Source organism: Pristiophorus japonicus, chromosome 9, assembly GCF_044704955.1.
Source record: "Pristiophorus japonicus isolate sPriJap1 chromosome 9, sPriJap1.hap1, whole genome shotgun sequence".
In the NCBI taxonomy this organism is placed as follows: Eukaryota; Metazoa; Chordata; class Chondrichthyes; family Pristiophoridae; genus Pristiophorus; species Pristiophorus japonicus.
In genome coordinates, this window is record NC_091985.1 from 131,760,118 (window position 1) to 131,786,170 (window position 26,053).

The window sequence follows — 26,053 nt, forward strand, 5'->3', positions numbered from 1 at the left end:
GCTGCAGAGTGACTTGGATAGGTTAGGTGAGTGGGCAAATGCATGGCAGATGAAGTATAATGTGGATAAATGTGAGGTTATCTACTTCGGTGGTAAAAACAGAGAGACAGACTATTATCTGAATGGTGACAGATTAGGAAAAGGGGAGGTGCAACGAGACCTGGGTGTCATAGTACATCAGTCATTGAAGGTTGGCATGCAGGTACAGCAGGCGGTTAAGAAAGCAAATGACATGTTGGCCTTCATAATGAGGGGATTTGAGTACAGGGGCAGGGAGGTGTTACTACAGCTGTACAGGGCCTTGGTGAGGCCACACCTGGAGTATTGTGTACAGTTTTGGTCTCCTAACTTGAGGAAGGACATTCTTGCTATTGAGGGAGTGCAGCGAAGGTTCACCAGACTGATTCCCGGGATGGCTGGACTGACATATCAAGAAAGACTGGATCAACTGGGCTTGTATTCACTGGAGTTCAGAAGAATGAGAGGGGATCTCATAGAAATGTTTTAAATTCTGACAGGTTTAGACAGGTTAGATGCAGGAAGAATGTTCCCAATGTTGGGGAAGTCCAGAACCAGGGGTCACAGTCTAAGGATAAGGGGTAAGCCATTTAGGACCGAGATGAGGAGAAACTTCTTCACCCAGAGAGTGGTGAACCTGTGGAATTCTCTACCACAGAAAGTTGTTGAGGCCAATTCACTAAATATATTCAAAAAGGAGTTAGATGAAGTCCTTACTACTAGGGGGATCAAGGGGTATAGCAAGAAAGCAGGAGTGGGGTACTGAAGTTGCATGTTCAGCCATGAACTCATTGAATGGCGGTGCAGGATTGAAGGGCCGAATGGCCTACTCCTGCACCTATTTTCTATGTTTCTATGGGCCGTACATACGTGCACACAGCCCAATGACCTCCGACAGTGGCGCCACCTGGTGGCTAGTAAATCCTAGCATACCTACATCACACATATAATGTGACCTGTTGTGTTTTCCTTCCTAAATTTTCTCAGATCTGTTCAAAGCTTCCAAAGATAAGTCTTAGATATACCAGCACAACCCGTCATCACATTTCCCCATTTTTGTCTTGTGACTGCCCTGGTGCTGGTCAGTCGAACTTTACTGAAGTTGCACTGTGCTCCAAGTGAGAGCGGTTTGAAATGAAATGGGAATTCAGACTATAAAACCGATAAATGAGCAGAGCTGAATGCTGGTGCATGGGAAAGAGATTCTTAGCATTGTTGCAGCTGATTTGTGCTGGTCATAATCTCAGCTGGTTCTTCCAAGATGGTTCAGAAAATCTTTACAGTACATCAAATTTTGAAAATAAGGACACCCGCAGAAAAAGGCTAGTTGATGCCAGTTCCTAAGGTGTCTATAACTTGGAGGTTTCACTGTACTTGATTGGTTATGCTAAGTATATTAATAATTGGCAACTGCATGGGGATGAAAAAGTTGTGAGTACTGCTGCCGGGCTTGCTTTCGGTCTGCATTGGTGACTAGTCTAATGTATGAATCCTATAGTGTTGGAGCATCTGCATCAACGCACAACATAACAGTGCGATCTGAAAATTGAGAGTGTGATCAGATAAAATAATAGATAGCTGGAAGCAAGATACAAGGTAGTACAGTAATCTAATCAAAGGGTTCAGTGGACATATTGGAGTGAAGCTTGAGCTGTTGATAAACATTGTCATCTGAATCCTGAGGTTAAATTGCAGCCTTGAATTCACATTGTAGAATTGTGTAACATACTGTGTGGATGATTCTGATAGTTAGATGACTTGCCTATTACAGTTGTTGCTAAAATTCCAATGAATCAGAGAATCATACAGCATCGAAGGAGACCATTCAGTCCATCATGTCTGTACCGGCAATGCCCTAATGTTCAGAAGATGGAATTAATTTCCTTTGTGATATTATTGCAGTATTACTAGAAAATAATTTTCTATACCTTTTACTATTTGAAGTGTTTGGTACTATCAGTGGTATATACATTTTGTGTTAGAATCATAGGGCCCAAGTTTTGGGCCGCACCTAGAATGGCGCAGCCCCGACCTGGACGCCCGTTTTTCGCGCCACAAAGTGCGCCTAAAAAAAACTTACAGATGCCTGCTGGTCCTCTGCAGCCGGGCGCGGCGCAGCACGAGCTGTGGGGAGCGGAGCTAGGTCCCTGTGCAGTAGCTCCAGGCGCCCAAAACTGTGTGGGAGGGGCCCAAAGCATAAAGCCCCTAGCCCTGACCGAATGGCCTCATTGGGGCTGCGTGCATAAGGCTGCCTCCCACGCCCAGCTCCTGCTTCCTCCCGACCCGACTCGACTCCCGCGTCGCCCCCCCCCCCAGCCCGGACCGGACTCGACCCAACCTGACCTCCCTCCTCCCGCCCCCGACACGAACCGATCCGACCTCCCTCTGCCCCCCCCCCCCCGGACCCGACCTCCCCCCGACCCGACCCGCGCTCCGGACCCCGGACTCGACCCCGACCCAACGCCACCTACCTGTAAATCTGGTGCTGGGGACGTGCCCTGCCCGAAATCTTGGGCCCGGCCCGTTCAGCCTCTCTCCTTCTCCTTCCCCCCCCTTCTCCTTCCCCCCCCTTCTCCTTTCCCCCCCATTCTTTTCCCCCCCCCCCCCATTCTCCTTCCCCCCCCCTTCCCCCCCCCCATTCTCCTCCCCCCCCCCCATTCTCCTTCCCCCCCCCCATTCTCCTTCCCCCCCCCATTCTCCTTCCCCCCCCCCCATTCTCCTCCCCCCCCCCCCATTCTCCTCCCCCTTCTCCTCCCCCCCCATTCTCCTCCCCCCCCATTCTCCTCCCCCCCCATTCTCCTCCCCCCCCATTCTCCTCCCCCCCCCATTCTCCTCCCCCCCCCCATTCCTCCTCCCCCCCCCATTCTCCTCCCCCCCCCATTCTCCTCCCCCCCCCCATTCTCCTCCCCCCCCCCATTCTCCTCCCCCCCCCCATTCTCCTCCCCCCCCCCATTCTCCTCCCCCCCCCATTCTCCTCCCCCCCCCATTCTCCTCCCCCCCCATTCTCCTTCCCCCCCCATTCTCCTCCCCCCCCATTCTCCTCCCCCCCCCATTCTCCTCCCCCCCCCATTCTCCTCCCCCCCCCATTCTCCTCCCCCCCCCATTCTCCTCCCCCCCCCCATTCTCCTCCCCCCCCCCATTCTCCTCCCCCCCCCATTCTCCTCCCCCCCCCAGTCTCCTCCCCCCCCCTTTCTCCTCCCCCCCATTCTCCTCCCCCCCCCATTCTCCTCCCCCCCATTCCTCCCCCCCATTCTCCTTCCCCCCCCCATTCTCCTTCCCCCCCCCATTCTCCTTCCCCCCCCCATTCTCCTTCCCCCCCCCCATTCTCCTTCCCCCCCCCATTCTCCTTTCCCCCCCCCCATTCTCCTTTCCCCCCCCCCATTCTCCTTTCCCCCCCCCCATTCTCCTTTCCCCCCCCCCATTCTCCTTTCCCCCCCCCCATTCTCCTTCCCCCCCCCATTCTCCTTCCTCCCCCATTCTCCTTCTCCCCCCCATCTCCTTCTCCCCCCCCCATTCTCCTTCTCTCCCCCCCCATTCTCCTTCTCTCCCCCCCATTCTCCTTCTCCCCCCCCATTCTCCTTCTCCCCCCCATTCTCCTTCTCCCCCCCCCCATTCTCCTTCTCCCCCCCCATTCTCCTTCTCCCCCCCCCCATTCTCCTTCTCCCCCCCCATTCTCCTTCTCCCCCCCCATTCTCCTTCTCCCCCCCCCCATTCTCCTTCTCCCCCCCCCATTCTCCTTCTCCCCCCCATTCTCCTTCTCCCCCCCCCCCATTCTCCTTCTCCCCCCCCCTATTCTCCTTCTCCCCCCCCCCATTCTCCTTCTCCCCCCCCCATTCTCCTTCTCCCCCCCCCCATTCTCCTTCTCCCCCCCCCATTCTCCTTCTCCCCCCCCCATTCTCCTTCTCCCCCCCCCATTCTCCTTCTCCCCCCCCCATTCTCCTTCTCCCCCCCCCATTCTCCTTCTCCCCCCCCCATTCTCCTTCTCCCCCCCCCCATTCTCCTTCTCCCCCCCCCATTCTCCTCCCCCTCCCATCTCCTCCCCCCCCCTTCTCCTTCCCTCCCCCCACCTTCTCCTTCCCCCCCATCTCCTTCCCCGCCTTCTCCTTTTCTCTTCTCCCCCCCTTCTCTTTCCCCTTCTCTTCTCCCCCCCTTCTCTTTCCCCTTCTCTTCTCCCCCCCTTCTCTTTCCCCTTCTCCTCTCCTCCCCCTTTCCCCTTCTCCTCTCCTCCCCCTTTCCCCTTCTCCTCTCCTCCCCCTTTCCCCTTCTCCTCTCCTCCCCCTTTCCCCTTCTCCTCTCCTCCCCCTTTCCCCTTCTCCTCTCCTCCCCCTTTCCCCTTCTCCTCTCCTCCCCCTTTCCCCTTCTCCTCTCCTCCCCCTTTCCCCTTCTCCTCTCCTCCCCCTTTCCCCTTCTCCTCTCCTCCTCTCCTCCCCTTTCCCCTTCTCCTCTCCTCCCCCTTTCCCCTTCTCCTCTCCTCCCCCTTTCCCCTTCTCCTCTCCTCCCCCTTTCCCCTTCTCCTCTCCTCCCCCTTCTCTCGCTGTCAGAAACACAGACACTGACAGACAGAGAGTGAGAGACACACAGACAGACAGACAGAGAGATAGAGACACTGACAGAGACACACTGGGGGGGGGGGGGGGGGGCATCCTAGCACGCTGTTGGAGGGCTCCCGCTGCTGCAGTCGGTAAGTAGAAAATGTTTTATTTATTGATTTATTTTAAAAAAAATTATTTCTTACTAATTTTTTTTGATTGATTTATTGGTTGATTTATTGATATTTTTATCATTTATTATTGATGATGGCTCTTTATTTGTCAAACTGAAGTGTTTAATGTTTGTAAACTTCCCTTTAAACCCCCCACCCCCCCATTCCCTACGCCTGATTTGTAACCTACGCCTGATTTTCTAAAGTGTAGACAAGGTTTTTTCGAGCGTACAAAAATCTTCACTTATTCCATTCTAAGTTAGTTTGGAGTAAGTTTTCACTGCCGAAACTTTGAAAACAGGCGTAAGTGGCCAGACATGCCCCCTTTTGAAAAAAAAATTATCTTCCAAAGTGAAACTGTTCTAACAGACTGGAAATGGAGCAAACCAAATGCCGAGAATTTGAATTTCTAAGATACTCCGTTCTACACCAGTTGCTCCAAAAAATCAGGAGCAACTGAGGCCGAAACTTGGGCCCATAGAATGATCCAGCACAGATGGAGGCCATTCAGCCCATCTTGCCTGTGCTGGCTCTTTGAAAGACCTATCCAATTAGTCCCACTCCCCTGCTTTTTCCCTATAGCCCTGCAAATTTTCCCACTTCAAGTATTTATCCAATTCCGTTCTGAAAGTTATCTACTTCCACCAACCTTTCAGGCAGTGCATTCCAGATCATCATAACTCACTGGGTTTTTTAAAAAAAAATTCTTCTCATGTTGCCTCTGGCTCTTTTGCCAGTTACCTTAAATCTGTGTCCTCTGGTTATTGACCATCTGCCACTGGAAACAGTTCTCTCTGTATTTATCCTTCATGATTTTGAACACCTCTATCAAAAATCCCCTTATCCTTCTCTGCTCTAAGGAGAACAGCCCCAGTTTCTCTAATCTCTCCACCTAGCTGAATTTCACATCCCTGGAACCATTCTCGTAAATCTCCTCTGCACCCTCTCTAAGCGCCCAAATTTGGCCCTCCGTTTTTTTCTGAACCCCCTCGCCGACTTTTTACCTCAAAAGCTGCGCCGAAAAAACTCTGCGATCATGGCCGATTCTCGGGCTATCTGTGGAGCTGGCGTGGCGTACAATGAAGCGAGGGGGGCGGAGCTAGCAGTGCCGGGACCTACCGGTACATGCGTGCTAGAGTCTGTGCGCATGTGCAGTAGCTCCTGGCAGGCTGTTTCTGCAAACGCGCGCTGCAGGCGATGTGGGAGGGGCCGAAGCACGCCGTCCCTAGCCCTGGCCGAATGGGCTCCCTCATCGGCGGCCCGCCGCGTTCCCTATGGTAGGAGTTCAATATTTTATCTGTTATTTACTGATTGATTTTGGTGTTTTAGGTGCAGGGTTTCTTCTATTTTTTTATTTATTGATTGCTTATTACTTTGGTCTTGATGCTTTAGGTGCAGGGTTTCTTCTATTTTTTTATTTATTGATTGCTTATTACTTTGGTCTTGATGCTTTAGGTGCAGGGTTCCTTCTATTTTATTAATTAATTGCTTATTACTTTTTGTGCTTTGTTTGGTGCTTGGTGGTGCTTTAAATGTAGTTACTTGCACCGATTCCTTAACTGTAAGCAAGGTCTTTCTGTGTGGACAAAAGTGGACACATACGCTGCCCTAAGTTAGTTTAGTACTACTTTTTTCCGGCCAAATTGACATAAATGGTGTAAGTGGCTGGGAATGCCCCCTTTTTGAAAAAATAAACTGACCTCAGAAAAAAACCTAACTAACTCACTTACACTGGCGCAAATTAAATGGCCATATTTGCAACTTAAAAGATACACCAGAAAAATCAAGTTACACCAAAAAAAAACGGTGCAACTCATGGGGCAATTTGGGCCCATATGGTCTTAACACCAGCACATCGGCGGGCCTAAGATCAGTACATCAGCATGTCGCTAAATGACGTCAGCACGACGCTGATGTGCTTCGTCACGCTGACGCCTCACAACATCCTTCCCCTTTTAAAGGGGAGGGCTGCTGCAAACTCTGCAGCCACTTTAGTGGCACCCACTGGGCCACCAGAGAAGGTGTCGGCCGGGCCAGCGGCCTGGCACCCAAGAGGGGGTGCTGGGCTGCATGTTGGCGGCCCGGCCACACCAGCGGCCGCCATTGTCAGGCCAACTGAAAAATCGGCCAACGGAAAATAGATGGTGGCCACCGCGCTAACACCTCCCCTTTAAGGTTGGCTGGGGCACCATAGCCATCACAGCTTCTCGCACCAAGAAGCTGTCATTAGTATCACACCACGTCGATCTCGCATCCCGCGGGGCAATTTCCCCCGAAAGGACGCAAAGGGGTCATCGCTGTGTGTACACCGCAACAGTGCGCTAATTGCGGGGCGTGGTGCAGCCACATTTCATTGGTGGAACCCTGGGGGCAAATCCGCTCGGGGTGACGTGGCTGCCGTGCCTGCACGCTACCTTCTTAGCGCCGGTCGGCGGTGCTAACTGGCACTACGTTAAGGGACAATTTTGGCCCCTTAGTCGTTCAGCTGTTAGACTTTGAGAGGAATAGAGGTTTTGTGGACTAAGAATGTGCCACAAGCTGTGTTCCTTTTCTTCCTACTCTTCTAGTGCTACCATTTCCAGTAACTCTGACTGTTCCCTGACTGCTAATGTTTTTCTTCCCCTGCTGTCCTCTTATTGTATTCAGGCCACATACAGCACTGAGGAGCTGACCAGCCTAAGAACCAGGAGAAGTACGATTATGTAATGAGGTATGAACAGCCCATTTTAACCCCTGCAGAGTGCCATGTGAATGTCCGTTCAAGATGCAAACAAATGATTCATAAAAGTGCGCAATCCATTGGTTATGCTGTTTAATATAGACTCGGAGGTATTCTGTAGAACATTCACGTTTGAGATTTATTACATTTTGTTGTCTGCATCAGTGGCATATTATGGTGGGAGAAAAAAACTCCCTATGCCTTGGTATAAAGTGCAGCTGGAAATTATTTATTTTATATGCAGCCATAGAATTGACAATAGCAGATTGCTTTTGCTTGTTTGTTGAAGCATGGCAGATTAAATTTTCTATTCTCATTAAATTTGCATTTCTGCAAAATTTTTTAGTAATATAGTTACTGGAAAACTGAAATACTACCAATAAACCATGGAGCTAGAGTTATTTAATAAATCATTTAATCCTGCAGAGGTATGGAGTACTTGATGTGTTCACTGTGGACTGTGATGCAGTCCTGGTATCTGAAAACTAACGACTTCTGAAGCTCTGCCTTTGTTATTTATAAAGGAGAAAATATTATAAGGAAAATGGAGGCAACTGTTAATATCATTCCCATTCTTAATTGTATAATATTAATCGCATTTTTTTGATGATTAATTCTGCATGTACATCTAGGATATGGAGAGCTTTTTGTCACCGGAATGTGGAACAGCAAAATCTATGCTAGCTGCTAGATTGGATGAATAAGACTAAAGGGTGATTTAAAAAAAAAAAATTTGAAATTTTGGGATTCTTTTATGTCTGAATATTTCCCACCTTCCTTGTGTATCTAATGCATAATCTAAATTGAAATTATATAAACCAGCTAGTACTTTAGGAAGCAAAACTCGATAGTGAATGTAATCTGTTAGTATAGTCAGGTGCTGTCAATATTTGAGGAACAGCACCTCATCTTTCGTTTAGGCACTTTACAGCCTTCTAGACTCAACATCGAGTTCAACAATTTCAGAGCAAAACCTCTGGCCATCTTTGGCTCCCTTCTCCCCCCCTCCCCCTCCCCCCAATCTTATGTTTCTTTTCTTTTCTTTTTTCTTTCTCTCTTTTTGTCTTTGATGGCAGCTGGTCATTACTATGCCATTCACACCCTCTCCAGATTAACCTTTTTCTAACCTCTATCATTACCATTTCAATTCAGCCCATCATCCCTTTTGGCTTTCTAATCTCTCCTGCCTTCCACCCTATCACTGACCTTCCCTTTTGTTCTTTCTTCCCCTCCCCCCTATCAGTGCTTAAGAATGTGCTCTTTTCGAACATTCGGCAGTTCTGACGAAGGGTCGTCGACCCGAAACGTTAACTCTGTTTTTCTCTCCACAGATGCTGCCCGACTTGCTGAGATTTCCAGCATTCTCTGTTTTTATTTCAGTTTCCAGCATCTGCAGTATTTTCCTTTTGTGTCAATATATGGATTGCTAATGGTGGATACAGGGCAGCAGAATACTATGAACGTCAGGTGGTCTGTTTAAACAGACCAAAATATAATGGTGGTGATACTTGAGGACTTTCAAAAAGAATTATGACCAAGATATTGGTGGTAAAAAAATGGGGACTACTTGGAATAAAGTGAACTTTCTACCCTCCTACCCTCCTTTCTAAAGCGCTCTTACCCTTTGCACACCGAAGCTATCTGCTTAATGTGTTTGGATATACTATCAGCATAATATTTTTTGTACCCACCTTAGGGTACACAATTGCTTAATGTGCCTTTTCGTATGCATAACAAATGAAATTCTGCCATTATTCAATGTTGCATTTCTGTAATGTATTTTAAATTGTTTGAGGAGGCTTTTATATGTGTACTGGCAAGAGAACATTACAGTTACCAGGCAAAAAGGGTTATTAAGATTGGACATTTCTGAAAGCACTGTTCTATTTAGGTTTATAGAATCATGTAGTAACACTCAAGTGTGTTTGCAGAAGTACTTGGGTAAAGAAAGCTGCAAATTACACCTTTTTTTCAAGTTTTATATTTCTTGGTTTTCCTGATGAAAACGTAAAGTTAGAAATTTCATGAGGGTTCCCTGATCTCCTGCCGAAACAGCTGTTTCTCCAATATTTCTGCCAATCTTTTGCTGGAGGTAGGGCAGAAGATCCAGAGAACCCCTGTGGAGATTTTACCCCATTCGCCTGCCTATCTGATGGGAACTGTTATAGCCAGTATTGAATAGAAATATCATTTTTATTACTTTGCTGATATTTTCTGGAACTTTCAACTTCGGCAAGGGTGTGTAATGGATCAGATCAGATACATGTTATATTTTCCAGCTCGATTTTCCGAAAGGCTTTGTATAATGGTGTCTTGAAGCTGTATACTTTTATATTGTGTAACCATGACATTTATTTCCTTTAAAAAAAATCTTATTTTCTGCATGTCTGTCTATCTAGTTATTTAGTTAGCAATGTTGGCCTGGCCTTGATGAAACTACAACAACAACTTGCATTTATATAGCGCCTATAACATAGTAAAACATTCCAAGGTGCTATATGCATGGCTGAATAAAACCGTTGCTTTAAACATACTCCACTAATTTTCATATCTGATTGAGAGAAAAAGACATTCCTGCACATGTGAAAATATACAACAACTTAAATAGTGCCTTTAACGTAGTAAACATCCCAAGGTGTTTCACAGGAGCATTAGCAAATAAAATCTGGTACCGAGCTACATAAGGAAATATTAGGTCAGATGACCAAAGGTTGGTTTTAAGAAGCGTCTTAAAGTAGGAGAGAGGGGTAGAGTGGTGGAGAGGTTTAGGGAGGGAATTCCAGAGATTGGAGCCTAGTTAACTGAATAAGACCGCCAATGGTGGAACGTTAAAATCGGAGATATGCAAGAGGCCACAATTGGAGGAGAGCAGAGATCTGAGGGTTGTAGGGCTGGAGGAAGTTAGAGATGTGGAGTGGTGAGACCATGAAGGGATTTGAAAACCGATAATTTTAAAATCAAGGTGATACCAGACCAGGAGCCAGTGTAGGTCAGCGAGCACAGGGATAGATGAACAGGACTTTGTGCGAGTTAGGATACGGGCAGCAAAGTTTTGGATGAGTTCAAGTTTATGGAGAATGGAAGATAAGGGGCCGGCCAGGAGAGGATTGGAATAGTCAAGTTTAGAGGTGAAAAGGTATGGATGAGGGTTTCAGCAGCAGATGAGTTGAGGCAAGAGTGGGGTCAGGCAGTCTTGGTGATGGTGCCGATATGTGGTCGGAAGTTCATCTTGGGGTCAAATATGACACCATGGTTGCGAACGGTCTGGTTCAGTCTCTCACAGTTGCTTGGGAGGAGGATAGAGCCAATGGCTAGGGAATGGGGTTTGTGGTGGGAACCGAAGACATTGGCTTCTGTCTTCCCAATATTTGGTTGGAGAAAATTTCTGCTCATCCAGTACTGGGTGTTGGACAGATAAGTAGTCTGACGATTTAGAGACAGTGGAGGCGTCAAGAGAAGTGGTGGTGTGGTAGAGTTAGATGTCGTCCGTAAATATGTGGAACTGAAGTGTTTTCAGATGATGTCGCCGAGGGATAGCATGTAGATGAGAAATAGTAGTGGACCAAGAACAGGTCCTTGGGGACTCCAGAGGTAATGGTGCAGGAGCAGGAAGAGATCTCAGACTACAACTGGATAGATTAGAATGGAACCAGGCGAGTGCAGTCTCACCCAGCTGGACAAGAGGATAGGCATTGGAGGAGGATGGTGTGGTCAACCATTTCAAAGGTTGCAGACAGGCCGAGAAGGAAGAGGAGGGATAGTTTACCACAGTCGCAGTCACAGAGGGTGTCATTTGTACCTTTTGATAAGAGCCGTTTCAGTACAGTAGCAGGGGAGAAAATCTGATTGCACGCTGTTCAGCTTGAATCCCTCCAGAGAAACTCTGGATGGTCAAGTGCCCAGTTCTGTAGGAGGAATGTTGAAGTGCCTTCTCCCCTGAGACCTATGTAGACCCTGTTGAACTCTGATATAATTGCTTTGTTGTACTGTGGTTTAAAAGGCAATTGTGTTGTGCGTTGTATGTGCTGTGGTAGTATTTTTTTTATATCAATATTGCATTTATCTTTGTTTAATCAGTGAATTTTATTGTCCAGTAATAAAATGACTTTTATACAGGCATTTGCTCTTGCAGTGTAAGCATTAATGCAGAAGGAGACATGTGCTTTCTGTTGAACTTTGTAGGACTGCAGCCATACTACATGAGAATGTGGCCGTCAACAAAGATTGATCAGTACCACTTCCTTGTTGCATATTCAGAATCTTTCAGAATAAAGTGTTTATGGCAAATGTTTTTTTTCCAACTGCCCAGCTACTAAACTGAAGACTAAAATACATATCCTTGATTTGGTTATTGCTGTGTACAGTTACATGCTATTTTGATTTTTGAAAATAGTGAACTTCATTTTCTAAAAATTGCATTTTTATTAACACAGCTTTTATCATTTTATGGTCGCAACATTGGGACCAGGTCCTGCTGGAGCATGACGTTGGACTTTTTATCCTGCAACCTTCAGCTCAAATTTTTTGCGTTGTCGTTTGCTGGAAGTGCGAGCTGTTGGACCTTCATGACCGCGGGATCAACAATGTATCTCCCGAACCAATGAGATTTAAGTACTGAGAAAGAAACAGACGAACAACAGAATAGGTGGGTGGGGGCAGGGAGGTGGGGGGGGGGGGGGGGTGGTGAATTTGAGTCAACTCCGGTACAGAAAGAGTAATAGAGAGGGAAATAAATTTTGCATTGAGAGGGTGGAAAAAAAAAAGACAAAGGAAAAGTAAGTTTTTTTTAAAATTTAAAATATTTTAAATCTCCAACAACAATTGACTACATGCCGTAATGAGATTGAACAGTATAAATTGTCCCTTTTCTCGATTAGAATCATAGAATTGTAGAATGGTTACAGCATAGAAGATGGCCATTTGGTCTGTTGAGCTCGTGCCGGCTCTCTACAAGAGCACTTCAGCTAGCTCCACTATCCCCACCCTTTCCCCGTAGCCCTGCAATTACTGTTCCTTCAGGTACTTATCCAGTTTCCTTTTGAAAGCCACGATTGAATCTGCCTCCACCACTCTTTCAGGCCGTGCATTGCAGATCATAACCACTCACTGCATAAAAACGTTTTTCCTCATGTCGCCTTTGGTTCTTCTGCTAATCACCTTAAATCTGTGTCCGCTGGTTCTCGACCATTCTGCCAATGGGAACAGTTTCTCTCTACCTAATCTGTCTCACGATTTTGATACTCCATGTTTTTGATACCCTGATAATTCTCATGATTTTGACCACCTCTATCAAATCTCCTCTTAACCTTCCCTGCTCTAAGGAGAACAACTCCAGCTTCTCCACTCTATCCACGTAACTGAAGTACCTCATCCCTGGAACCATTCTTGTAAAATCTTTTTTGCACCCCCTCGAAGGCCCTCACATCCTTCCAAAAGTGCGGTGTCCAGAATTGGACACACTACTCGAGTTGAGACCGAACCAGTGTTTTATACAGGTTCATCATAATATTCACGCTTTTGTTCCCAATGGGCTAGAAATTCGCTGACTTTGCAACCAGGTTTTTGGCGATATTTCACCATATTGGCGAAAAACTGGTCGGCGGGAAATGCGGGGATGTTTTATGGTGGTGCTTTCCATGTACCGTTGGGCAGAGGAGCGTTGCCGTGCAAGACCCAAAAAAGAGTTTTTGCCCCAAATTTGGCGTTCTCCGCACCCGTATTCTGTGCTCAGAATGCCGACAGTGTAAAACCTGCCGTGCAGCCCTGCCAGCAGTATGAAGACCTGCAAATTTTTAAATTCTTTTTCAGCAATTCGATAGATAAGTGTCTTGTGAATGTATTTGTTTTTGTTCCCCCCCTCCCCCTCCCCCCCACTCTCAAGGCCTCTTGCAGCGCTTTCGGCCCGGACTAAAGTTGGTGAGGATTGCGCTTTGCGCCACGAATCCGCGTGCAACGCCGATTTTTACCGCTGCGCAAATTTAAAGGTTGAATTTCTGGCCTACTAGCGGTAGCGAATCGAAAACGGTAATTTTGGCGAAAAAATAGTGTTTTCGAAACTGACTTTCTAGCCCTATACCTCTATTCATGAAGTCCAGGATCCCGTAAGCTTTTATAACTGCTTTCTCAAACTGCCTTGCCACCTTCAACGATTTGTGCACATATACTCCTAGATCCCTCTGTTCATGCACCCCCTTTAGAATTGTACCCTTTAGTTTACATTGCCTCCTCTTGTTCTTCCTACCAAAATGTATCACTTTGCACTTTCCTGCATTAAATTTAATCTGCCACATGTCTGCCCATGTCCTATTGAAGTCTATCACTATCCTCTTCATTGTTCACTATGCTTTCAAGTTTTGTGTCCTCTGAAAATTTTGAAATTGTGCCCTGTACACCCAAATCCAAGCCATCGATTATAAATAAGGAAAAGCAGAGGTCCTGGTACCGACCATTGGGCAACACCACCTTCCTCCAGTCTGAAAAACCACCGTTCACCACTACTCTCTGATTCCTGTCACTTAGCCAATTTCACATCCTTGCTGCCACTGTCCCTTTTATTCCATGTGCTTCAACTTTGCTGGCAAACCTATTATGTGGCACTTTATCAAACTCCTTTCGGAAGTTCATGTACAACCGCATTGCTCTCATCAACCGTCTCTGTTACCTCATCAAAAAACTCAATCAAGTTAGTTAAACATGATTTGCCTTGGTGCTGGCTTTTCTTAATTAATAATTAATCAACACTTGATTGTTAATTTTGTCCTGGATTATCATTTCTAAACGCTTTCCCACCACAAGGGTTAAACTGACTGGACAGCAGTTGCTGGGTTTATCCTTGCACCCTTTTTTGAACAAGAGTGTAACATTTGCAATTCTCCTCTGTATCTAAGGAGGTTTGGAAGATTATGGCCAGTACCTCTGCAATTTCCACCGTTACTTCCCTCAGCATCCTAGGATGCATCCCACTCGGTCCTGGTGACTTATCTACTTTTAAGTACAGCCAGCCTTTCTAATAGCTCTTTATCAATTTTTAGCCCATCCTGTATCTCAACTACCTCCTCTTTCACTAGGACTTTGGCAGCATCTGCTTCCTTGGTAAAGACAGATTCAAATACATATCCTTAGCATAATTAAGACTGCCTATTTTCACCTCTAACATCGCCTGTCTCCGCCCTTGCCTCCGCTCATCCGCTGCTGATGCCCTCATCCATGCCTTTATAACATAAGAACATAAGAATTAGGGACAGGAGTAGGCCATCTAGCCCCTCGAGCCTGCTCCGCCATTCAACAAGATCATGGCTGATCTGGCCGTGGACTCAGCTCCACTTACCCGCCCGCTCCCTGTAACCCTTAATTTCCGTATTGGTTAAAAATCTATCTATCCGTGACTTGAATACATTCAATGAGCTAGCCTCAACTGCTTCCTTGCGCAGAGAATTCCACAGATTCATAACCCTCTGGGAGAAGAAATTCCTTCTCAACTCAGTTTTAAATTGGCTCCCCCGTATTTTGAGGTTGTGCCCCCTAGTTCTAGTCTCCCCGACCAGTGGAAACAACCTCTCCGCCTCTATCTTGTCTATCCCTTTCATTATTTTAAATTTTGTTACTTCTAGACTAGCATCCCACATTCTACTCTACATAAACTAGACGTGATCCAAAATTAAGCTGCCCGTGTCCTAACTCGTACCAAGTCCTGCTCACCCACCACCCCTGTGCTCGCTGACCTACATTGGCTCCCGGTTAAGCAACGCCTCGATTTTAAAATTCTCATCCTTGTTTTCAAATCCCTCCATGGCCTTGCCCCTCCCTATCTCTGTAATCTCCTCCAGCCCCACAACCCCCCGAGATGTCTGCGCTTCTCTAATTCTGCCTTCTTGAGCATCCCTGATTATAATTGCTCAACTATTGGTGGCCGTGCCTTCTGTTGCCTAGGCCCTAAGCTCTGGAATTCCCTGCCTAAACCTCTGTCTCTCCACCTCTCTTTCCTCCTTCAAGACGCTCCTTAAAACCTACCTCTTTGAGCAAGCTTTTAGTCACCTGCCCTAATTTCTCCTTATGCGGCTTGGTGTCAATTTTTTTTATCTCCTAATACTCCTTTGAAACGCCTGGGAACATTTCACTACGTTAAAGGTCAATAGAAGTTGTTATTTAGTACCTCAGCCATGCCCTCTGCCTCCATGTGTAGGTCTCCTTTTTGGTCCTTAATCAGCATTAACGATAATCATGCGTTAAAAAGATACTTAACTATTTAAGGCCCAGTCCTAACTTTCTGCAGTGAGTTTAATGGGCATTAGATGTGCAAATCCAGCAAGTTCTTAAAAATAATGGCTAGGCTAAGGACGAGAGAGCAGCGTAAATCGACCAGTAAATTCTGGAGATTCGTAACTCATGGTGTATCTCTTAATCCCCTGAATTTGCTGGCTGATTTGCAAATTAATAATGTGAGCTGTTAATTCGCTGTTATTTTCCAGAAAGATCCGGCCCATTGTCTTGTGAGAGTTGAACGGGAACAATTGGAATATATTCCTATTTTGCAAGGACTTTGAATGTAGGCTATGAGGGCAATACTTGAAGCTTGTTTGATGATCTGGCAGATCATGTTACTTAGCACCAATGACAATGTATAAAAAAAGAAGCAAATATTCACAACTACCATTCATGCTGATAAACTAAAATGTACAGCCAACTCCAAATTTTCTGGTGTGAAGTCTGCTCCGCCCCACTCCATCTGTATTGCATGCATAATGCCAATGATTACCCACATGGTTTTCCATTATGCTTCGTGTCTTTTTTTTTGCAATTGTTTTCTTGGTTCTGAGGTATTGTTTTCCTCCTGCTAATCATGCATGATGTTCCATATTTATTTATATACATATGCATATAGTTTGCAGATTTGTGTGGGCTTTCTTAGAGTGCCTATTTTTTTCAAATCACCGTTGATATTTTATGATCTCGGTAGTCGGAAATAATTAAGTGTTCGTATAGGATTTGTTGCATGAATAATTTAGACCATGGAGACCCCAGGAGTCACTTTCACTTTCACTTTTATTGGTGCCAATTAAAACAAAAGCCATGTTAAAAATGGTCTACTACTTTTCCCATTACTGTCGCTGAATGAGTATTCATTTGGGAATTCTAGATCCTCACTGTTTTAATGTCTTTATAATGCTGCAATCCTTATTGCTAATTTGGAGAGGAGCTCTTATTTCTCAGGCAAAACGTGCATGGTTGCTAACCCATGTCTGATGTTATAATTGATATTTGAAACTGGTTTGATATACATTTACAATAGCTGGTCTATACCAGAGTCCCTGTCTAAACTTAGCAGTTTGAATATTGAGGAATCAAAGCAACAGGAACTTGTGTTATAAAACATCTTTAACATAGAAATACATCTCAAGGTACTACAGAGGTGTATAGAAAAAAAATACTCAAAATCTATCTTTAACACAATGACGACAGAAAAAAAATCATCACATATTGGGCTCAAGTTTCGGCTCGAGTTGCTCCTTTTTTTTTGGAGCAACTAGTTTAGAATGGAGCATTTTAGAAGTTGCAATTCTTGGCATTTAGTTTGCTCCAATTCTAGTGAGTTAGAATAGTTTCATTTTGGAACAGTTTTTTTTAAAGGGGGCGTGTCCAGCCACTTATGCCTGTTTTGCAAGTTTAGGCAGCGAAAACTTACTTCAAACTAACTTAGAATGGAGTAAGCGTAGATTTTTGTACGCTCAGAAAAACCTTGCCTACACTTTATAAATTAGGCGCAGGGAGTGAGAGAGAGATAGGCGAGGCGGGGGGGAATGGCGGGATGGCGGGGAGAGAAGGAAGTTAGGGAATTTTACAAGCATTTAACACTTCACTTCTACAAATAAAGAGCCATCATGAATAATAAATGATAAATAAATCAACTAAAAAAATAAATTACATTTTCCTACCTCTCTGAAGCAGCAGCAGCAGGCACCGAGCTGTGAGATGTCGGCTGTTTGGCCAGGAGATAGGGGCGGCGTGAGGCGAGGGAGAACGACTTCCACAGAGCCCAGCAGCAGCAGGCTTTGAGCTGCAGAGAGAAGTTCGGTCAGGGGATAGGGGCGGCGTGCAAAGCACCGGGAGGGAGGGAGGGAGAGAGGGAGAGCCAGCCAGCAAGTTTAAAAGTTTAATTTGTACTTCAAGTATAGGTGCTGCATTATCAACACCATGGATTATGCAATGGTTCTCCATCAATTCACTGCATAGGAGAGAATTGATTAGAGCTCACTGCACCAGGAACATCATAGCCCGTAGGCTGATAGGCAAGAGGCCTCAACCACATAAGCAATATTGAGCCAGGCGTTCGTACCTGGACATGAGCGAGGCTGCATGTGTCAAAAGGCTGTGTTTCCGCAGAGAAGTTGTCGTTGAGATCTTTGATATGCTGAGAGCAGATTTACAGCCGAGAAGCAGAACGCCGACTGCCTTGTCTGTTGAAGTGAAGGTTACAGCTGTACTTTCCTTCTATGCCTCGGGATCGTTTCAAGCTACAACTGGAGATGTGTGCGCCATCTCTCAACGTGCAATACATGCCTGCGTTTACCAGGTCACGGCTGCACTGTGCGCGGAGAAATGACTTCATCAAGTTCCCAATAACTGGCCAAGCCATGCAAGACTGGGCTGTGGGTTTCTCCAGGCTTGCTGGCTTCCCAAAGGTACAGGGCTGCATTGATTGAACCCACATTGCCTTGCGAGCACCTGTGGAGGATTCCGAGCAGTACAGGAATAGAAAAGGTTTCCACTCCATTAATGTGCAGCTCGTGTGTGACAACAAGCAGTGCATCATGTCAGTCGATGCGAGATACCCTGGCAGCACCCATGATGTGTTCATCCTACATGACAGCGTTATATCTGATATGTTTCAGGAGCAGCCAAAAGGGCAGAGCTGGCTACTGGGAGACAAAGGGTACGGCCTCGCCACCTGGCTCATGATGCCCCTATGCGTAACACGGATGGAAGCTGACCATCAATACAACATGTCGCACATTGTGACGCGCAGCATCATAGAGAGGACCATTGGCATCTTGAAACAGCGTTTCCGATGCCTGGACCATTCCGGAGGCCACTTGTAACACTCTCCTCAGATTGTCGGTCAGTTCACTGTTGTGTGCTGCATGCTGCATAATTTGGCCATCATGAGGCAGCAGGAGCTGGTAGTGGAATCAGAAGACCCACATGAGGGGAGAGTGCCTGATGATAGTAATTTGGAAGAGCAGGATGAGGATGATGACGATGATCAGGAAATCATGCAAGTGCCTGATGCCGGAGCACGCGGTCGGAGGAGGGCGGTCTATCATGCTCCTTTAACGATTGCTCGAGCCCTGCGCCAGCAGCTCGTCCGTGAACGCTTCAATTATTGATGCCTGAGGACTCTGTGACATCTGTTGCGCATGGACATGTTTATTTTTTGGAGTTGTTCCTATGTTGTGTTAATGGAACATGATTCAGTTTTAATGAAAAAATATTTTATTGAAAAGTTCATGTTAGTGTAATAAAATATTTGTATCAAATTTAATTTTTAATATGACTCTTTAATATCACTTATAAACTTGTAAAGTTACAAAACAATTTAAATTTGAATAAAGTTATTACAGTTACATTAAGAACAAGAACAAAAGCAGCAAAGAAAGGCTGCAATCATCTCTCACCCACATCTCGGTGAATGTTCACTTCTTCATGGGGGTGTCATTTGATTGGCCGGGCTGTGTGCCCTTATTGCAGCAGCTACCTCCATGAGGGCCTGTGCCATCACTTGCATGTTCTCCCTGACAGCCTATGCCGTCACTCACATCCCCTCCCTGATGGCCTATGCACTCACTTGGACATTCCCTCCCTCATTTTCCTTGTCATTGCTGCTATTTCTCCCGTCAGTACCGTTACCTCTTCACCCACTGCACTGACTCTGCCCACGAGTGATCGGGTAAGGTCATTGCTCCACACCCAATGCCACAACCTGAGCCACATCTGTTGCACGCTACATCTCAGGAGAGCGTGTTTCCAATCACCTCTCCTCTGCCTGGGTCTGCCTCATGGCACCACTCCAATGGGAGCTGCAGGCTGGGACGGTGGGGTCCTGGGTGTTGCATGTGGCACCACTCCAATGGATGGTGCAGGCTGGGACGGTGGGGCAGTGTGTAAACTGCTGCATTACACCAGAAGCACCACTGGGACCCACAACGTCGAAATCTGTGGAACCCAGAACCTATGGAAGTGGGAGGCGCAGGCTGGGACGGTGGGGCAGTGGGTGTAAACTGCTGCATTACACCACCAGCACCACTGGGACGCACAACATCGGAATCTGTGAAACCATAAAAGGTGGAACCAGAACAAATGCAAGGATTTGAAACACTGATGTCCATTGATGTGGGCTCATAAATATTAAGTTCTAAAGTCTCCCCTGAAGACATTTCAGACAACGCCTGCAACCACCCTTGGTCTGGATCGTCTGGATCCTCCGCATCTGGTTCTTCTGGATCTTCAGGATTGGCATCATCTTCTGCAAAATATATCAGAACAGTCAAATGGTTAGCAGCACAGGAGGGGGCAGGATGGGTGGCATGAGTACTCTCTCACATAGCAGGCCAGGCAGCAGGTTGATTTGAAGGGCCACAGTGTATTTTCAGGACTTACCTTCTCCCTCGCGTGTGGGCCCAGCTTGTGCTCAACTAACTGCTTTTCTCCATGTACGACTCATCAAAGCAGCGACCCGCTGTTCCAAGGGTGTCAGTGGATGAAGATTTGGCACACCTCCTCCTGTTCGAGTTCTTTCCCTTTTGTTGTGGGCCAATTTCTTCTGCAAAGATTAAAATATAACTTTTTACAGAGTGCGTCTTTCTGCAGGGTGGGACATATACAGATGGTCACATTTACAATTAAGATTCCATTGAAAAATTGAAAATATTACTTACAATAATTACTTGACCAAGGTTGTGCCATTTCTTTTTACACAGGCTTCCAGATCTCCTGGTATGCGCCACTACGCAGTAATCTTCTGCAACTTGGTTCCAGCGTTTCTTCTTTTCTTTGGGTTGCACTTTTGTGCGACCTCTGTTGCTAGTATCCAGCTCCTGCCATCTCTGCTCAATGATATTAACTAGTGTGTCCACTTTCTCATGCAAGAAATTCTTTGTTCTTGGTAGACGTTGTTCCATTGCTGCATTGAATTGATTTTTCAAAACACACAGTCCTTATTTTGCATGCACCTATGCAGCACTTGTTCTGGAAGTTTAGTAGCAACAAACAGCACTCACTGATTTCAGTAGGTGATTTCTTCCACAGTACTGCTAAAAGCACTCCTTCAGGCACAAAAAAATCACTCAAGCCTTTGCACAGCTCCATTAAAGCAAACAGCACTGTTTTTCACGAACCTTTAAAAATGGCCGAGTGCCAATGTTTGTGTGCCACTGCACATGTATGCACGCTCCAGCGCGCATGTGCAGGGCTGCTGGCACTAAATATGCTGTGACCTAACCCCGCCCCCCCTGCCGGCAGTTCATCGGCGCGACGCCTTGGCCCCGCACCCAGCAGCTCATGCTGTGCCGCGCCGACCTGGAAAGGGCCCGAAAAATATCGGAGAATACGGAGGTCGGTAATAGGCGCACTTTTTGTTCTAGGAAATAGGCGTGCCTCTTGGTGCGCCGTTCTAAGGGAAAGCCAAAACTTGGGCCCATAGTATCTAAAGAGATTGCTTTAAATGTGCATGATTCAACAGCTGATGTATATATTAATTTAGATTTAAATTCATTTTATATTAATAAACTGGCATATGAGGGACAGCCAGCTGCTGGTTAGCAACCTGCACCTCTGCTGATTTGGGCAAGTAAATAAATCAACTTCAGTCGATATGCATCCATAACTCTGCCATTGCAATCAGAAATCTGTGCAGCGATGTGAACAGTCCTTCCAGGTGACTGGACATGCCAGTCGTTGAATTTAATTGTAGCAGTCAGCTTAACTAATGCAACTTCCTCTGTAGCAATCCGGGATGGTGACTCAAACATATGGCATCTCTGGTGTGTTGAAACCAGTATGCAGAGAGAGCAGTGTGTTAATGTAAGTCTACAAATACAGAAAAAAATTTATAAAATTGATGACAAATGGACAAAAATCTGATCTTGTGGACCACCCTCCGAAGATCCTATCTTCTTTGACATTATCCAGTATTCTTTGCAAATTTGTGGAAAGGTTGCATGAAGAATGCAGAGTGAGAATTATACAAAGGAAGTAATTTAGTGGCAAGTACTTTCCCAAAATGCATAATCCACCAGAACATCAAGATAGACATTAATTTGGGGACAAAATGATGACACTACAAGGAAAACATCTGTAAATAATATGACTATCATGAAAAGTCATCTATCTTTCATTTTTAATAAATGTCTGACGAGCGCTGAAACCCATTGCCAAGACTCTTGAAACCAAATTGCTGAGAAATTCATAGAAGTAGAGTTTTGCTTTGTCTGATGTGGAGTGCATACTCTCTATATGAACACATTCCCTCTGCTCAGAAGATTAGGCACAGGTTGGCAAGAGCCAAGTTTTAGAGATTCCCAAGTGATAAAGGATGGAATCACTGCAATAGTAACAAATGATATTGGCTCAAATGATCAGGATGTTGAAACAGTTTGGGTGGAGATAAGGAATAATAAGGGGAAAAAGTCACTGGTGGGTGTAGTCTATAGGCCCCCTAACAGTAGCAACTCTGTTGGTCGGAGCATAAACCAGGAAATAGTGGGGACTTGTAAAAAGGGAACAGCAATAATCATGGATGATTTTAACCTCCATATCGATTAGACAAATCAAATTGGTCTGGGTAGCCTTGAGGAGGAGTTCAGAGAGTGCAAAGGGACGGGTATGTAACTGAACCAACCAGGGGACAAGCTATCTTAGATCTGGTCCTGTGTAATGAGACAGGATTCATAAACAATCTCCTAGCAAAGGATCCCCTTGGAATGGGTGATCATAGCATGATTGAATTTCAAATTCAGATGGAGGGTGAGAAAGTTGGATCTCTAACCAGCGTACTAAGCTTAAATAAAGGAGACTGAAGGTATGAGGGCAGAGTTGGGTAAAGTGGACTGGGAAAATAGATTAAAGTGTAGGACGGTTGATGAACAGTGGTGTACATTTAAGGAGATATTTCACAACTCTCAAGAAAAATATATTCCAGTGAGGAGGAAAGGGTGTAAGAGAAAAGAGAGCCATCCGTGGCTAACTAAAGAAATAAAGGACGGTATCCAATTAAAAACAAGGGCATACAAAGTGGCCAAAACTAGTGGGAGGATAGAAGACTGGGAAGCTTTTAAAAGCCAGCAAAGAATGACTAAAAAAAATGATTAAGAAAGGGAAGATAGACTATGAAAGTAAACTAGCACAAAATATAAAAACGGCAAGAGTTTCTATAGGTATATAAAAAAGAAGAGTGGCTAAAGTAAGTGTTGGTCCCTTAGAAGACGAGACCGGGGAATTAGTAATGGGGAACATGGAGATGGCAGAAACTCTGAACAAATATTTTGTATCAGTCTTTACGGTAGAGGACACTAACAATATCCCAACAGTGGATAGTCAAGGGGCTATAGAGGGGGAGGAACTTAAAACAAACACAATCACTAAAGAGGTGGTACTCAGTAAGATAATGGGACTAAAGGCAGATAAATCCCCTGGACCTGATGGCTTGCATCCTAGGGTCTTAAGAAAAGTAGCGGCAGGGATTGTGGATGCATTGGTTGTAATTTACCAAAATTCCCTGGATTCTGGGGAGGTGCCAGCAGATTGGAAAACTGAAAATGTAACGCCCCTATTTAAAAAAGGAGGCAGACAAAAAGCAGGAACCTATAGACCAGTTAGCCTAACATCTGTGGTTGGGAAAAAAGTTGGAGTCCATTATTAAAGATGCAGTAGCAGAACATTTGGAAAAGCAAAATTCAGTCAGGCAGAGTCAGCATGGATTTATGAAGGGGAAGTCATGTTTGACAAATTTGCTGGAATTCTTTGAGGATGTAACGAACAGGGTGGATAAAGGGGAACCAGTGGATGTGCTGTAGTTGGACTTCCAGAAGGCATTTGACAAGGTGCCACATGAAAGGTTACTGCACAAGATAAAAGTTCACGGCATTGTGGTAGTATATTAGCATGGATAGAGGATTGGCTAACTAACAGAAAACAGAGAGTTGGGATAAAAGGTTAATTCTCTGGTTGGGAACCAGTAACTAGTGGGGTGCCACAGGGATCAGTGCTGGGACCCCAAATATTTACAATCTATATTCATGACTTGGAGGAAGGGACTGAGTGTAATGTAGCCAAGTTTGCTGACGATACAAAGATGGGAGGAAAAGTAATGTGTGAGGTGGACACACAAAATCTGCAAAAGAACATAGACAGGCTAAGTGAGTGGGCAAAATTTTGGCAGATGGAATATAATGTTGGAAAGTGTGAGATCATGCACTTTGGCATAAAAAAATCAAAGAGCAAGTTATTATTTAAATGGAGAAAGATTGCAAAGTGCTGCAGTACAGCGGGTCCTGGGGGTACTTGTGCATGAAACACAAAAGGATAGTATGCAGGTACAGCAAGTGATCAGGAAGGCCAATGGAATCTTGGCCTTTATTGCAAAGTGGATGGAGTATAAAAGTAGGGCAGTCTTGCTACAGCTCTACAGGGTATTGGTGAAGCCACACCTGGAATACTGCTTGCATTTTGGTTTCCATATTTACGAAAGGATATACTTGCTTTGGAGGCAGTTCAGAGAAGGTTCACTAGGTTGATTCCGGAGATGAGGGGGTTGACTTATGAGGAAAGGTTGAGTAGGTTGGCCTCTACTCATTGGAATTCAGAAGAATGAGAGGTGATCTTATCGAAATGTATAAGGTTATGGGGTCAAGTTTTGGCCTGAGATGCTCCTATTTTTTTGGAGCAACTAGTTTAGAATGAAGTATCTTAGAAATTGCAATTCTCGTCCTTTAGTTTGCTCCCGTTCTAGTAAGTTAGAACAGTTCCATTCAGATTTTTTTTTTCAAAAGGAGGCGTGTCCGGCCACTTACACCTGTTGTGCACGTTTAGACAGCGAAAACTTACTCCAAACTAACTTAGAATGGAGCAAGTGTAGATTTTTGTCTGCTCAGAAAAACCTTGCCTACACTCGGAAATCAGGCATATGGAACGAAAGATGGGGGCGGCGGGGTGGGGAGGGGTTTACAAACATTAAACACTTCACTTTTACAAATAAAGAGCCATCATTAATAATAAATGATAAATAAATCAATAAATAAACCAAAAGATGATGGGAGGGGGTGTAGAGAAGATGATGGGGGGGAGGAGAAGAGAAGATGATGGGGTGGGGGAGGTAAAGAGAAGAAGATGGGGGGGGCGGAGAGAGAAGAGAGGAAGATGGGGGGGGGGAAGAGAGAGGAAGATGGGGGGGGGAGAGAGAGGAAGATGGGGGGGGCGGAGAGAGAGGAAGATGGGGGGGCGGAGAGAGAGGAAGATTGGGGGGGGGAGAGAGAGGAAGATGGGGGGGGGGAGAGAGAGGAAGATGGGGGGGGGAGAGAGAGGAAGATGGGGGGGGGGAGAGAGAGGAAGATGGGGGGGGGGGGGAGAGAGAGAGGAAGATTGGGGAGGGGAGAGAAGACGACAAAGAAGAAGCCGGACCCTGCCGAGGACTTCGGGCGGGGCCCGTACTCAGCCGATGCCAGGCTGCCGGCGACTCTTTGGGCGGGGCCCGCCCCAACGAGATGCGGGTGGGCGGGCCCTGCTGACGACGAAGAAGCCAGGCCCCGCCGAGGACTTCGGGCGGGGCCCGCAAGCAGCCGATTCTGGGCTGCCGCCGCTGCCGACTCTTCAGGCGGGGCCCGCCCCCAGCGAGAGGCCGGGCGGGCGGGCCCCACCGCCGAGGTAAGATGCACAAGCCAGTCAGCCGGGGATAGGGACGATGTTCCTTCGACCTGGGATAGGGTCGTCGTCCCGGAGACAGGACGCCGGCAGCTACTGCGCATGCGCGCAGCTGCCGGCATTGTTTTTGGCGCAGGGCTGTACCTCCGCCCCCAGCAGCTCCTGCTGCGCAGTGCCGAGCTGGCATACAGTTATCTGAGAATCGCGAGGTAAGTATTCGGTGCAATTTTTGTTCGATAAATTAGACGGGCCTCTCCGATGTGCGCCGTTCTAGCGGGCGGCCGAAACTTGACCCCCAAGAGGGGGCTTGACAAGGTGGATGCAGAGAGGATGTTTCCACTGATGGGGGGAGACTAGAACTAGGGGGGCATGATCTTCGAATAAGAGGTCGCCCATTTAAAACAGAGATGAGGAGAAATTTCTTCTCAGAGTTGTAAATGTCTGGAATTCGCTGCCTCAGAGAACTGTGGAAACTGGAACAGTGAATAAATTTAAGACAGAAATAGATAGTTTCTTAAACGATGAGGGGTTATGGGGTGCGGGCGGGGAAGTGGAGCTGAGTCCATGATCAGATCAGCCATGATCTTATTGAATGGCGGAGCAGACTCAAGGGGCTGTATGGCCTACTCCTGGTCCTATTATGTTCTTATGTACATGTAGGGTTATTACTTGAAATTTAATGGATTAAAGCTGTGCAGCTTACC

General features: G+C 46.1%; 1 protein-coding gene across 3 annotated transcripts in view; it reads left to right on the forward strand.

Moving 5' to 3' along the window:
- Positions 1-26,053, forward strand: part of LOC139273233 (serine/threonine-protein kinase PAK 5-like) — a 365,900-nt gene that overhangs the window by 26,031 nt on the left and 313,816 nt on the right. The window contains exon 2 of one of the 3 annotated variants that reach the window (XM_070889858.1): positions 7,367-7,430. The exons of 1 other annotated variant lie outside the window; for it this stretch is intronic. The gene's annotated coding sequence lies outside the window, so the exon portion shown is untranslated. Of the gene's footprint in view, positions 1-7,366; positions 7,431-11,973; positions 12,085-26,053 lie in introns of those variants that run through there. One more of the 3 variants, XM_070889860.1, reaches the window with a different exon arrangement.